We start from the raw sequence: 16,034 nt of genomic DNA on the forward strand, positions 1-16,034 counted from the left end.
AAAATAAATGTAAACAAGATGCCCTAATCTTGGTTAGAAGAATCACCAACAACGAAATGGGAGATTGAAATCCCATAGCTATTTGTTTGTTTGTTTTTAAAAGACTTACTTTAAAAAAAATAGTCTGACTTTTTTCAGCTTTGAAATATAATTGATATAAAACATTTGTAAGTTTAAGGTGTATGATGTGATGGTTTGATATGTGTATATATTGAAAAACTTTTTACCACAATAAGGTTAGTTAACACATACTTTATCTGATGTTACTACCATTTTGTTGTTGTTGTTGTTGTTTTAGATTTTACTTATTTATTTGACAGAGAGATCACAAGTGGGCAGAGAGGCAGGCAGGAGAGAGGGGGAAGCAGGCTCACCGCTGAGCAGAGAGCCCCTTGCGGGGCTTGATCCCAGGACCCTGACTGAGATCATGACCCAAGCTGAAGGCAGAGGCTTAACCCACTGAGCCACCCACGTGCCCCTTGGTTGTTGTTTTTAAGGTGAGAAGTCACTTGCCCATACCTTTTTGAACAAAAGGTAAGTGCTCACTTCAACAGCACATATACTAAAATTAGAATGATACAGAGATTAGCATGGCCCCTGTCCAGGGATGACACAGAAATCCATGAAGCATTCCATATTTTTGAGCACTGGGTGATGTATGGAATTGCTGAATCACTATATTGTATACCTGAAGCTAATACAATACTGTATGTTAAGTATACTGGAATTTAAAATTAAATTAAACTGAATTTAAAAAAAAAAGAGGGTAAAATACAGAGGCCAGGTCATGTCCAGGATGTAGGATAAGATGAAAACCTCTCTGCAGGTGGAACAGTAGAGAAGATACTCAGAGCAGCAGAGAGATATGCTTTCCTACAGGTGTGCAAGAAAAATGAATAAGAAGGGATGAGGGGTGATGCAAAGGACCGGAGCCACAGGAGAAAGAATGAGGAATTAAACTGATTAAATTCCAAATAATGGATCTCACTGGCCTCTTTCTGTTCATTCTCCACAAAACATCTCTAGATCAGAGCCTAGGATATTATCTTTGGAATAAATGAGACTCAGACTGTCCCAAGTTTCACTAGAAAGAATTCAGTTTCAATTGATTTTATATACTTTAGAAAAAATAGATGTGGTGGAGCTCTGCAAGTTTTAGCAATTGCCTAATAAGTTCCCTAGCCTATTTCACATTCAATATACAGTATTTCTGGAAAGTATTAAGTATGATAATTATACTGCCCATATATTTCCCTTTAATGTTTGCAATAACCAAAAGAAAATTAATGCACGAGAAGAAATATAGATAATAATACTTTTCTTCTTAAGACATATCTCTCTAAGAGAGATATCCTGGGCACCAACCATAAATTACTGTACCCATTTAAAGTGTTATAAAAATAAAAACTAGTAGGTAGTGAATAGAGATTTGCACCACACAGACTGTACTGTAGAAATAACCAGCTTCTCACAATGGGAACATTCCCATTTACAGAAAATAATTTCAAGTTACTTTTTTTTTTCTTTATTTGACACAGCAATGTTGCCATGACCTTCATCCACACTGTGAGTTTTGGTAATATTTTCATTTATATCTTCTCTCCATGGGGATAAATGGTTCTAACCTTGAAATCTCAGTTCATATGTGAATAATAACTTTATAAATACTTCAAACAGTTACATTTTCAGCAACAAATGTTCCAGTATGAATACAAAACAGCATTTCTGTCAAACACAGCAATACATTACTTGAACTCAGAAGACAGGAATCCCTATACACACACAGTTCACTGTCAGTTCTCAGAAATAGTTTACATATTCTTCAGTGGCATTATGATTATATGTATTTCTTATTAGGTGGTGACTGACTTGGGGTTCCTAGAGCTGTTTACTGGCAACTCGGAGCATTTGTTGATTCAGCTGTAACCCTTGATATCCTTATAGTCATCAACATTAATTAAATTTTAAAAAGCTATCAATTTTATCCATCTATATATTAATTTCACAAACATTGTTTGAAGATCTATTATTTTCCAGGCACTTTCATAGGCCTAGGAGATAGAAAGATAAATTATACCTGTTATCTTTTGCCTTTAAAAGACTCACATTCAAGTAAGAAAAACAAACATGCAAAAATATATTTTATTTCCAAACAACTCTGCTGTGACTGTTACTAGCTTGCTTTTAGGACTCTAATGCCTATGTGTGTGTTGTCACAACGTAAACGCAATGTTTTAATTTGGATTACCTTCAAAGCAGACACTAAGCAGGGATTTGGGTACAAGTAATATTTTTTAAAGATTCATTTATTTATTTCAGTGGGGAGAAGATAGAGAAAGAAATCAAAAGAAAGGGGTGGGAGAGGGGCAGAAGGAGAGGGTAAGAAGCAAACTCCCTGCGGAGTGGGGCGCCTGAGGCGGGGCTTGATCCCAGGACCACGAGATCGTGACCTGAGCCCAAATCAAGAGGCAGACCCTTAGCTGATGCAGCCACCTAGGTGCCCCTCAAGTAATTTTTAAGGAGGTATTCACAAGAAGTCCTTGAAGTCAGTGGCCTCTAGGTAAGAATTTGAGGCTCGCCCACCATTACCTGAAGGGTTTGGTGTACCACAGATGGCCTGGCTCCACACCCAGAGCTTCTCATTCAGTAGGTTTGTGGTGCGACACAAGGACTTGGATTTTCAAATGCCCACTGGACACTGAGACTGAGGGTGTCCATCCTGCACTATAAAGACCACTAATGTGGTAGGTATGAGCAGGACATAATAGTCATGGGCACATTTTTTTTTATATGTATATTTATTTATTTGACAGAAAGAGGGATCACAATTAGGCAGAGAGGCAGGCAGAGAGAGGGGGAAAGCAGGCTCCCCGCTGGGCAGGGAGCCCAATGTGGGGCTTGATCCCAGGACCCTGAGATTATGACCTGAGCTGAAGGCAGAGGCTTAACCCACTGAGCCACCCAGGTACCCTACATTCAGATATTTTTGATGTCCTTGTTCTTACCCAAACATCACAATTTCCTCATGCTTTTCGCCATTCATTGCATCAGTGACTGAACATGTGTGAGCTGTAGCCATGCATGAACCTGGAAGGCTATGCCCCCACATTAACCAGTTATTAACCAGGTAGCTAAACCCAGGTGCTAATTAAAAAATATTTGACTGGTACCATGCACTCATTTTATCTTTTTTTTTTTTTTTTTTTCCTGGGATACTTATAACTGTAAACTAAATGTCCATGTTGGGTTTGAGAAGAGCAGGGTGCAAAGGTTACATTTATTGCACGAAAAATGTCCTCTTGGATAATTCATGTGAAATAGCTTTCAGCTGCTTATCTCGATCAGGATGAGCGAGGACTGAAAGTGTGTATGAGCGTGTATGTGTGTTAATGATATGTGCATGCATAGCAGGACTAAATATTTTGTGTCCATAAATATTTGATAAAATTCTTCCAAGCATGAAATCGGAATTTTCTCTGCACCAAGCAAAGTATTTCCGTGAGGTTCATAGAGCTGGGATAAAAACAGAAGTCTCGTAAAACAGTTTGGCAAAATAACCACATATATACCTTATTGCCTTTGAATAAAGAACATTTTGTGTAGAAAGCTTTCCACTCTGGCTCTTGCCTATGACTACACTACAGGTGAAAAAAAAATGCCATTTATGGAGGGATATTTTTAAAACAAAATGAATGTTTGTACTTATGTGTGGAGCATAGTAACAAAGAAATGTATTTAACTGCAGAATGCTATTTGTTTCCACAGAATACACATGCAATTTTCTATTCTGAGTACACATTTAAATCCACATAAAGAGGGCACTTTATTTTCCAAGGACACTGAGTAGAATAATATAAACTGACTAAAAAGAGATGAACTCTACCTTCTGCATGTACTCTGGGACTTTAAAGGCATCAGAATTAGGAGAGCTAACTAGATGATTTCAGCTGTATGATCTGTTCATTCTAATATATAATTTTAAATGGTAAGGGGTCTGTGATAACTGTACTCTCTTCTCACTGAATAATTTTCCCAATAAAAAGTATATAGGAACAATATATAATAGAACATTTGAACAAGATATTTAGAGTCTCTTGACTTGAAACATCAGTGGGCTATATCTCTTCAAGTCCATAGGCTAAGAAGCTAAAGAATGAAATAAAATTTTTGTTATTATTAGCTGCACTTAAATAATGCAGCTTAAATATCTGGCCTGAAAAATAGAATTACAGTCTTCTTTGGGTCAACATATACATACTAAATAAAATTTCCCTCTCCAAGTCTTATTTTATTTTATTTTTTAAAAGATTTTATTTATTTATTTGATAGAGATCACAAGTAGGCAGAGAGGCAGGCAGAGAGAGAGGAGGAAGCAGGGTCCCCGCTGAGCAGAGAGCCCAATGAGGGGCTTGATCCCCGGACACTGGGATCATGACCTGAGCCGAAGGCAGAAGCTTCAACCTACTGAGCCACCCAGGCGAGCCTCCAAGTCTTATTTTAAAATCGATTTCTTGCTTGTATGACTGAGTCTCTTTCTTTTTGCAGGAACCCTAGTCATTCCAGTGCTCTAGTTTTCAACCATTTGTTGTATTCCGATTCAATCACACGCTTCAAACCCTGTGTTCTTTCAAAGCCGGCTTTGTGATCTGCCATACCTTTTCTGGTTTTTAAAAGCAGATATATAGAAATTCCACTCGTCCTTCATTTACTACTGAGAGCTACAGCCAGAAAAGGGGAGGAGTTGGGGACGTGGGGAAGCGACACACGTCATTGAACACAGATTCATTCAACAGTCCCCAAGCTCCTGTTCTGAGTTGCTGTCAAGAGTCTTCTGGGTATGTTAGCTTCTTCAATCGAGACAGCAGCACTTTGAGGTTGTTATCTCCTTACAGTATGGTCATTAATGTGTCCGTGCCTGTTCAAACTGCTTCCCCTCTCTTTCCATGTGCTTTCCATGCACCCCACTTGCACATCAGGCCCTTTGAACCTAACAAAAGGCAGCTCCAACTTCAAGACCCACACTTGTCCTTTTCTTTAGGAAACCTTGTCTATTCTTCTTCCCAATATGAATCATTCACTACTTTGCTCAGTGAACATTGTTTATAGATTTGAAATATTATAACACTTACCACTTTGATTATAGTTCATAACATTTGTACCTGCTATTCCACAAAGTCTATAAAGTACTGGGGGGGAAATGCTAGAAAATGATGTCTCTTTCTTATTAGCTAACAAGGTATGAAGTGCTTCCACAGACTGCCATCTTCCTTGTAACTTTCAGTTCTGCTCTGTTCAATATTTATTGAGTACCTACTGTTGTCCTAGGAATTGAAATAATCCTGTAGAACTCAAAGATGGATTAATATCGAGCATTGAGGAGTGACAGGTGTATATACAGGCTATTTCATACACCAGAAATATGGTGGAATTTTCCTGAGCAAGAAGTCTTATACATCCTGACCTAAGAAAGTAGGGTAGACTCTGGACTGGAAGAGGGAGGGTCTTTATTCTAGTCTAGGTATCAAAAGGCATAGGAAAGAAAAGAAGTTAATCCTGGTCGAGTGTGAGAGTGAGCCTGCACCCAGGACGCATGTATGTATACTAAAAGAGCTATGTGCAAAGGTTTCATGAAGTTCTTATAGCTAAAGGTAAATATTACCCAATGAAAAATGACTGCCTCGTCGGTAAAATCATAGTGGTCCTAGGCCACTGAGATGCTTTTATCCAGTGGAGAGAAATCATAGCAGGTAGCCAGTTTGCCAGGTTTCAGGAACAATAGCCAGCTGAGGCCTACTCTGTCCAGCCTCCACTGGTGGTCAGATCACCTCTGTACCTGACAGTGAAGTTAAATGTCTTTCAAGACAGACCTATTCCTTGCTCCTTTTTCCAATGTTGTTTTCTTGTCATAGGAGTGATTAAGTCTAGCTACTTGGATTGGATAAGTACGCAGCACTTGGGTTGTACAAAGCCATATGATACCAAAAGGCAGATAGCAACCTTATTTTTTTTTTTAAATTATTGGGGTGCCTGGGTAGCTTAGTGGGTTAAGCCTCTGCCTTCGGCTCAGGTCACAATCCCAGAGTCCTGGGATTGAGCCCCGCATCGGGCTCTTTGCTCAGCAGGGAGCCTGCTTCCCCCTCTCCTTCTGCCTGCCTCTCTGCCTACTTGTGATCTCTATCTCTCTTTCAAATAAATAAATAAAATATTTTTTAAAAATAAAAATAAATAAAATTATTTAATTTGGGAAACATTAAGGTTAACCAGCAGTGAACAGGAAAAAGGTAGATGCATAATGTTATTAGTGACTAAGCTGGACTCATAATATTTAAATGCTACCAAACATTTTTCCAGTGCTCTTCCAAAATCTTCGTTCAAATGAGGACATTTCTCAGAGTCCAAAAAAAAAAAAAAATGCATGTTTTATTATGGAACGGTAAAATTCATATGAGTGCCCCAGTCTTTCTTTCTCTTTGACCCCCAGACTGGGCCCAACTTTGCCTCCTTTGTTTCTGAGCCTTGCATATTCCCATTCCCATTCAAAAGCTTTCTATCACTGCCAGACTATGTCTTTATTTTTTTTTAAACTTGGGGTGGGGCACAACATTGACAAAATAGGGAAAGAGATATATATATATATATAATTATCATAGAGTAGCAAGAAAAAAAAGAGCAATAGAAAGATAAGGCTAGGGCTACTTAGGGGTATTTGGGGCAGGGGTGAGAGGGGAAGTCATGAAGAAAGAGGCAGCAGGGAGCTGCGCAAATGAAGGAAATACACACAAAAAAGAAAGTGATTTTTAAACGAGGATCACATGTGCTCTTTACTGTGTTTAAGAAACATTTTTTAAGCATTTTTTTTCAAATTTAGGTTTTAATTGCTGGACTTTTTTTTTTTTTTCAACTTAAGCAGCTCTTTGAACCTGAACTATGTGGGTCATGGTTTCAATAGAATCGTAGATTTCCTTTCGCCAGTTTGAATAGGTGGCCTCACTCAGCCACTATGCTACTGTGAGCAAGAAGAACTTAAAAGTAACACTGCAGGACTTCTAGAATAGGTCTCTAAAAAGACCGTTGGACCCTGCATCGAAAACTAATGATGTGTATGTGTTGGCTAATTGAACATAATAAAAAATTAAAAAAAATAAAAAGACCTAGGCAACGGGTAACATTTCATTTGTTGAAAAAGTGAATTAATGATTGACACTTAAAAAGTAGTAGAAAGAAGTAGGAAGAAATCTGTATTAGTATAATCCTTGGTAATCCAACACTGAAAACTAAAAGTATGGTATCACTGACAGCATGTTCAGTGGTCAACATATTTATGATTGATTTAACAAATTTCATAGATAGCACATATTATGTACTCCTAGAAGAGGTGAGTGGAAAGAGCTAATACGAGGTATATCCTATTCTACCTGTTTTTTTTAAAAAAGATTTTTATTTATTTGACAGAGAAAGACACAGAGAGGGAACACAGCAGGGGGAGTTGGAGAGGGAGAAGCAGGCATCCGGCTGAGCAGGGAGGCTGAATGTGGGGCTCGAACCCAGGACCCCGGGATCATGACCCGAGCCGAAGGCAGACGCTTAATGACAGTTACCCAGGTGCCCCTCCCCATTGTACCTATTTTTAAAGCCACCATGTGCACTCAGAACTTAAATAGATAAATATGCAAAAAATGTTAATATATATTTATGCTTACATTCTTTGATGGGGTCTATTGATTTTTTAAAATAATACTCTAATTCATGCTCATTTTGACCTCTAGAGAAATTTGCAAGTTATGCATGCTATATTTCTTATTTCATAGTGAGAGATGCAGTTTTGTCTTTGTATCTCCAATGCATATCACTATGCCTGGCACTGCAAATATTTGGGAAGATACTTGGCTTATACATGAATGAATAACTGAACAAACACTACTTCAATTTATTTTGCAAAGGAAATGCATGGGAACACCTGAATAGATTGGTAAGTGGCCCTTCTGCAGATTACAAGTGCTTATTCATGGACACCCTAAAGAGCAGTATGTGGCAGTGAAAGAAATACTTGTCTGTTTGATGGTATTGAAAAATTTTGGAAGTTACCTTGTCCAACGATACTAGTTCAGATGCTGCATGTCTGATGCTTGAAATGATGTCTGTGATACAACAAACCGAGTTCTCTAAATTGCCTTTAGTGACTCACTTGAGGATCCTGGACAATGAGGTATCAGGGACCTGAATGCCCCTGTCCATCTGGCTGAGGGGCTGGGATGGACATATGTGAACTGAACACCTCCCAGGACCAATAACTTGTCCTGACCGAAGGAGCTTCAATATTCTTCAGGCCCAAAGGTCTCCTGAATTTGTCTGGCTTTACTATACAGTTCTTGCAAAAAGCTGGCATCTAAACACAGGCTTCCGATACCCATGTAGAGGGTTTTTTTCTTCACTGACAAATTTGCCTTCACGTTTGTTCCATGAGAAAAGAAAGCAGCATAGAAGCAGAGCTTCTCTTCTTCCTGGATGATTTACTCTTGACATGACCAGTAGAATACTCTGGTTCTGGAGTTCCTCTCGCCAGCTTTATAGGGATATAAGGAATCATTCCTCTCCTCTTTTTGTTAATGCTGGCTTTATAAAGTTCCCCCATAAAACCTGATGTCTACACCATATCTTGTGGCATGGTGAACTGTGTCCCAGTGTTCCAAGTCCTATTGCAAGATGGATGGTGACTATAAACGGATCTTCCTTGCACAACAAAGTTGTTCATTAGATATAAGCACTGACATTGCATTTTCCCCTGAACAGGACAGGTGCAGGGAGGCCTTAGATAGTTACTTTTAAAATAAAACTCTTTCTGCGAGAAGTTGCTATTGTCTAAGGGAGTCTTTCAAATCATTATTTTCCTTTGGGAGAGAGCAGTTCAGCCCACATGAGACATTCAGAAAGTTATGTCTAATCACTGTTACCTAGTTGTGTTTCTACAATAACACTACACACAATGGGTAGCCCCAACTCAGTTAAGTAATTTGGTCAATGCCACAAAGTTAAAACTTGGACTTGAATCCATCTGACTCCGACTTTGATTTTTCCACTTCTTGTTAACAGATAGCACCTAAGGTTCTGTATTCATTCATTACACAAATAATCATAAGTGGTTCCTGAAGGGTTAGGGAGATCTTCCCCATGAAAACAAGATTTTCATTTTTCTTCATTGGAAAAGGTAGTGGCAAATATGGTAGGTGTTCATGAATTTATGTAAAATCATTAAATATAAGTGTAAAATTACATGTGAAATCTCAAGTATATACTACCTAAACTCTAGCTGAAATTTTAGTGATTTAAAGATTTTATTTATTTATTTATTTGACAGAGAGATCAGAAGTAAGCAGGCAGAGAGATGGGGGGAAGCAGGCTCCCTGCTGAGCAGAGAGCATAATTTGGGGCTCAATCCCAGGACCCTGGGATCATGACCTGAGCCAAAGGCAGAGACTTTAACTCACTGAGCCACCCAGGTGCCCCCAAATTTCAGTGACTTAAAGATAGTTTTTGTTTTGTTTTGTTTTGTTTTTAGATATTGGTCATGGAGGTGATTTGGCCCAACAGATAGAATGCATTCTCTGAAGTCAGAAAGATGGCTTCAAGTTCCTCTCGCAAACTGTTACCAGTTAGATAAACCTGTTTGATCTTTCTGATGCTCATTTTCCAATAATGTTACTATCTTCTTGGGGCTTATGTTACTTATGCCAAGACATCACCGAGGGTCTTGTTAAAATACAAATTCTGATTCAGGAATCTTGATGGAGCTTCAGATTTCCTGTTTTTAACACACTGCCCATTGAACTGATGCTGCCAGATTTTCGACCACATTCTATAGCAAGGTAGAGCCTCATCATCAGGAATGTTGACATTTTGGTCCAGATAATTCTCTGTTCTACAGGGCTGTCCTGTGCATTGTAGGACGCTTAGTAACTAACATCCCTGCCCCAGTTCCTGACACATAATAGAAATCAGGTGAATCTTTGTTCTTTTCTTTTCGCATGTCTTCTGCTTAGACTTGGTAGTTGTAAAGAAGTTTAGACTGAAGGTCACCTCTAGGATGATAATATCCTCTAAAACAAGAGTCAGAAACTACCACTCACAGGCCAAATCCAAGGTACCACCTAATTTTGCAAATAAAATTGTGTTGGAAAGCATCCTCAACCACTAGTTTTTTAGTTTTCTTTGGTTACTTTTGCACTAAAACAGCAGTGTTAAGTAATCCCAGCAAAACCTGTGCAGCCTACAAAAATCTAAAATATTTGCTACATGGTCCTTAGCAGAAAAAGTTTGCCAAGAGCTGTTCTTGATACCTGAAAATCCTGGAGCTTCCGCTTTTTGAAGCTGTAGAAGCAGTGTTTCATAGAAGTCTTTTGGGTATTAGTCAATAGATGCTACATCAAGAACATTTCCTTTGGGTTGGTCCCAAAGAGAGTGGCTCAATTCTTTTCCATTTTTCAATGAGCCGTTGGTTTCTATAATGCAGGCATTAGGCAGCCTCTTCAGAAACAGTGGAAATAAAAATAAATCTCAGGTGCCAGAGAGCACTGGATAGGTTTCCCTTTAAAAAAAAAAATTTTTTTTTTCCCCAAGCGCAATTTACCTTCCTAATTGTAATTGACAAGAGTCAGTCACAGGAGAAAAATGTATCTTCCATGGCTGCCAACTTTACTTAACCCAGTATGTTGTGCTGGTGACTGGTGATTTGCAATTGTGCAAGGTCTCATAGGAGCCAGACTGCTTTCAAAAACAAACTCGGAGGATTTGGACAGACAGCACATAGGGATTTTTCCAAGTAAAATGAATAATGCTTGTTTATGAAGGAAGGTTTGGGGAAGTCATATGGGTAAACTGCACTTGGTTGCTACCTGTAGAAGAGAATATGGTATGTGTAGCTTAAAGTACTGTCTCACTGTAATGTGCGGGATCATCACAGGTGATCCTCATTATAGCTGCTTCACACATTCTCATGCTTACTGTGAGGCAGTCACGTGTGTTAGAATAGGCTAGATCAGCTCTCTCAATCTCAAGCACTATTTGGACCAGATACTTCTTTATTGTGAAGTCTGTATGGTCAATGTCAGATATCTGGCAACATCCCTGGCCTTTATCCACTACATGCCAGTGTAAATCCTTTCCCCAGTTGTGGCAATCAAAACTATTTCTAGACATTGTTGATTATTCTTTGGGTGTCAAAATCACTCCTGGTTGAGAATTACTGACCTATGTTATACCACATGAAGAAATAGTCTCAGTGGCTTAATATACCAAATGTTTATTTCTTGCTGACACAAATTATACTGGACACCTTTCCAGGGCAATTGTACTCTATATGGTGGCTCTGTATTCTAACTTACTTTGATCTTATGGTATTTTCGACCAAACATGTATCATGGAGAGTAAAAGGAGGGTGTAGAATTTAATACAAGCTCTTAAATACTTGTGCTCAGAAGTGACATTTCCTGCTTCTGTTCACGTTTCATTGATAAAAGCAATTCATGTGGTCATTCTACCTTTAAGAGGATGAAAAGTAAGATCTTCCTCCAAGAAGATCTCCCTCCAAGTAAGATCTCCCTCCAAATAAGATCTCCCTCTGAGAACATTCTGCTGTCAAGCACAATTCTTATGTTAATCTCCACCTTCTTCAATGAATATTTGCTGATACTGAGAACTACCATATTATCGAGGGAGGAGAAAGAGAATAGTAATGTAGTTGAGAGCATGCATGCTGGAACCACTGTACTTAGGGCTGAATCAAGTTCTACAGATTTGCATCTGTGATCTTAAATGAGTTAGGTAACCTCACTGTGCATGAGCTCATCTATAAAACAAGGAAGAACAGAAGTACTTAACACAAGGGGAGGTTACAAGGATGAAATGTGTTAGCATTTTAACACTTTAGAAAAATGCCTGGAACATGATGAACACTTTGTAAATATGTTTAAGTCAAAGTAAATAAGATTCAGAGAGAACAATTATACATTTTTTTTAAAGATTTTATTTATTTGACAGAGAGAGAGATCACAAGTAAGGCAGAGAAGCAGGCAGAGAGGAGGAGGAGGAAGCAGGCTCCCTGCCAAGCAGAGAGCCCGATGCAGGACTCGATCCCAGCACCCTGAGATCATGACCTGAGCTGAAGGCCGAGGCTTAACCCACTGAGTCACCCAGGTGCCCAGCAACTATACATTTTTTTTTTTTTAATAAAAGGTATTGAGAGCCTGAAAAAAGTATGCAATGTCATGTTTCAGGTGTGTTCAGAGGATTTTATCAACGGAAGTAAGTCAATAAATGTTACAAAATGTTTGGAAGTATATTTTAAAAATTTAATGCAGGCAAAATAAGATACAAATACACTTGCTCTCTGTTCATCCAAGCGATGTTACAACTGTTAAATGTTGCCTACAGTCTTCTCTTGCTTATCAGAATTTTACTAGAACTTCCTTAAAAAAGTATTTAATACTGTTTTAAATATGAACCTATTTCAAGTATCATGAAATTACCTGTTCCATCTATACTAGCATTTGTCCAGCGTTTCCTTTCCTACAAACTCATTCACGTTCTATCACCATTCACAGAGCACCACCCCTCATTACCACTATATACCACCAGGGGGAGCATACAGGACCGGCACCACCGATACAAAGTAACTGAGTTCCAGCACACTTTTCCTCTTGTGGCTTTTGTATTTCCTTTGAAGGCATTTAAGGAGCTGTTACATTCTGACTGCATAAAAACAGATGTTCTTCCATGTGCACCTTATTTGTGACTCGATTTCCCGAATTTCCCAGTTTCATCTGTTTTCCAACCTCCAGACTATTCAACATACTCAGATCTTGGCTTCTCTCTTCTCTTATCATTTGAAGTCACCACTTCAGCAGAATTCTAATCTAGTCTTTTTTGATCTTGACTCCTTTTGTCCCTTGCCTCTTTGATTGTTCTAATCACATAAAACTTCAGGTGAACAAATTTCCTATCAAATTTCCAATTTCTAAGTATCTTATTAACGTGGGTCTGCTGGAGCTTAGAAGAGAGGATTCAGAAATAGTAAGTAATTCACCTCATTAGATCATGTTTTTCAAAGTGTGTATCAAGAGACACTTGTATCAGAACCATGTGAAGGACTTGTTAAAAATATATGTTCCTAAGATTCAACCCAAACCTGGTGAATCAGAATCTCTGGGGATAAAGCTGGAAATCTATATTATTAATAAACTCTCCAGCTCATTTTTCTACTGATGCCACATAACTATAGCTAAATTTCTATAAGAAGCTATCTTATAATAGAATTCTACTACATATCTAAAACTCATTTGTAGGATAAGTAAAATGAGCAGAAGAAATTGCTTGAAGTATTTGTCATCATGCATATGAAGTCAATATCATATTCCCTTTAAAAAATTACATAGGACTCTAAAATGATTAGTCAAAGTTAGGTCATGATTTGGCCAGCTCAATTCTTCTACTAAGTTTAGAGATATTGCCAGTAGAAAAATATCACATGAATATACTTAGAGAAAAGAATATCAGTAATGTGTCTGTGATTGTATGCATGAAGTTTTTAGTATTTTTCCCTCTTACTTGTGGCTTTATCTTCACAAAAATTTCAGAAACATTTTAAATAATAGATTATAGGCTTTTGGAGAGCAAAGGCAGTGCTTCCTTCCATCTCTAAAATATCCTAGTACGATGAAATGTCCTGAATTCTCTTTAAACATTAATGGTGATAAGCAGACTCTTCCAGACAGTCCTAGGCCAGGCCATTTTTATGAGAATTTCCTCTTGAAATGATCATCTATAACCTATTTGTATATTAGTATAATTGATAAGGAAAGAGATGACTCTAATGTCAAACTTTGTATTTTATATTGGGACTGAGACTCACTTCTCTTTTGATCGTTAAAGCCCCTGGTTTTAGAATAGTGATCAAAATAAATACTTTAGAATAGAAATAATCAGTAGTTTCAAGGTCAGCTTGACAAAGTAAATTTTTACAAAGTTATAAGCTTATGACCTTTCCCTATATTATGACATTCTCTAGACTCAACCTTTCTTTATGTCAGCTTAAAAATCCCAGCCCCGTAAGAGGCAGTAACATTATTAGAAGTAAGCAAATGAGACTCTAAATAAAACCTTTCCTCACAATTTGAAGACATTTGTCCTTGGATATCTCACTTGGATTTTTTTTTTTTAAGATTTTATTTATTTATTTGACAGAGAGATCACAAGTAGGCAGAGAGGCAGATAGAGAGAGTGGAGGAAGAAGGCTCCCTGCTGAGCAGAGAGCCCCATGTGGGGCTCTATCCCAGGACCCTGAGATCATGACCCGAGCTGAAGGCAGAGGCTTAACCCACTGAGCCACCCAGGTGCCCCTCACTTGGATTTTATCATAACAGAAAGTTCTGTCTCCTTGTGGTGTACAATATCAATACATTTATCTCTCTGAAAACCACCTGAGAGATTTAGGTGGCACTACCATCTTAACACCAAGGATTTTACTTAGATCATCATGGTCCTTTAACCAATACCCAATATCAACAGATGAGATGTAGCCTAAAAACACATTAATCATAGATATCAAATAGGAAAAGGTGAAGGAGAAGACTGTTTTATAAAAGAAAACATGCAAATGTTCCAAGACAAAAAAAAAAAAAAAAAAAGTAGTTACAACAATTTTCTATTATCTGTGCAGCACACTTTTATCCTCTAGACATGAGAAAAGTATAGGGAGTCAGATTTCTTTTTTGGACAGAAAATCAATATCTGAGTATTTCCTTAATATTTAAGGGCTGGATTATTCCTACCCCTCCCAAATTCATCTCTTCATACTTAGTAGAAGCTACTAAAATGTGCACGCGTGATTTATAATAGTGACTGCTAAACAATAAAAACCTAATCAATGTTAGTTTCTTAGCATATTGTTAGTGTTGTCAAAGACTCTACCTTTCAAGAATAAAAAAAGCCATGGCAGCTTTGAAATGAAATTAACATCAGATGTATGCTTTTAATATAACCACGTAATAAAATTTACCTGATGTCTAATTGCCTGCCATTTAAATGCACACACACACACACACACACACACACACACACACACACACAGAAATTTGGGTCAGGTGTCTGAAAAGTAAAATTAATAATATATGAAATGTGTTTGATACAACAATACAATACTTGTTTTGTGTCTAAACATAGCTAAGTGTAAGCTTAATATTTCCACCATTATTTTTATTAAAATGTTATATCCCAATATCCCTTTTCAAAATCTAAGTACACTGGTAGAATGCACTGTGTTTTCTCACAGATGGCCTATTAGAGGAAGCTGAAAAGTTAGGTAACTTAATTTACTATTGTGTCTACATCAGTGTTATCTGTGTATGTATCTATCTAGATATCCATCTATCTCACTATCTTGGTTGGGTTCCTAATCTCTTCTTACCAAGATTTCTGCAGTGACCTCCAGTTTTTCATTTCTTTCTTTTTTAAAAAGAAAGATTTTATTTATTTATTTAACGGAGAGTGAGAGAGACAGACACAGAGAGAGCACAAGCAGGGGCCCAGCAGAGGGAGGAGAAGCAGGCTCTCTGCTGAGTGGTAAGCCTGAGGTGGGGCTCGATCCCAGGACCCTGAGATCATGACCTGAGCATAAGGCAGATGCTTAAGGACTGAGCCACCCAGGTACCCCACCAGTCTTTCATTTCTTCTGTCTTTTCTCTACGTTGCTACTGTATGATCTCTACTGCTTAAAACCTTTTGCAGTTGCCTGAAGTCTTTAGTAAGAATTCCCAGCTTTTTAATGTCCTATAGAAGATGTTGCATAGGGGCAAGTAGGGGGCTCAGATGGTTAAGCCTCTGCCTTTGGCTTAGGTCATGATCTCCGGGTCCTGGAATTGACCCAACATCAGGCTCCTGGCTCAGTGGGGAGTTTGCTTCTCCTTCTCTCTCTTCCTCTCCCCCTGCTCATACTCTCTCTCTCTATCTCAGATGAATTTACAAAAACGTAAAAGATAAAAAAA

General features: G+C 38.1%; 1 non-coding gene across 1 annotated transcript; it reads left to right on the forward strand.

The window, feature by feature from the left end:
- Positions 1 to 538: 538 nt before the first annotated feature.
- On the forward strand, positions 539 to 642 carry LOC123930325. The gene has a single exon (XR_006816045.1). It is a non-coding gene; the product is annotated as a U6 spliceosomal RNA (small nuclear RNA).
- The last annotated feature ends 15,392 nt before the right edge of the window (positions 643 to 16,034 follow it).

This window comes from Meles meles, chromosome 18 (assembly GCF_922984935.1).
Source record: "Meles meles chromosome 18, mMelMel3.1 paternal haplotype, whole genome shotgun sequence".
In the NCBI taxonomy this organism is placed as follows: domain Eukaryota; kingdom Metazoa; phylum Chordata; class Mammalia; order Carnivora; family Mustelidae; genus Meles; species Meles meles.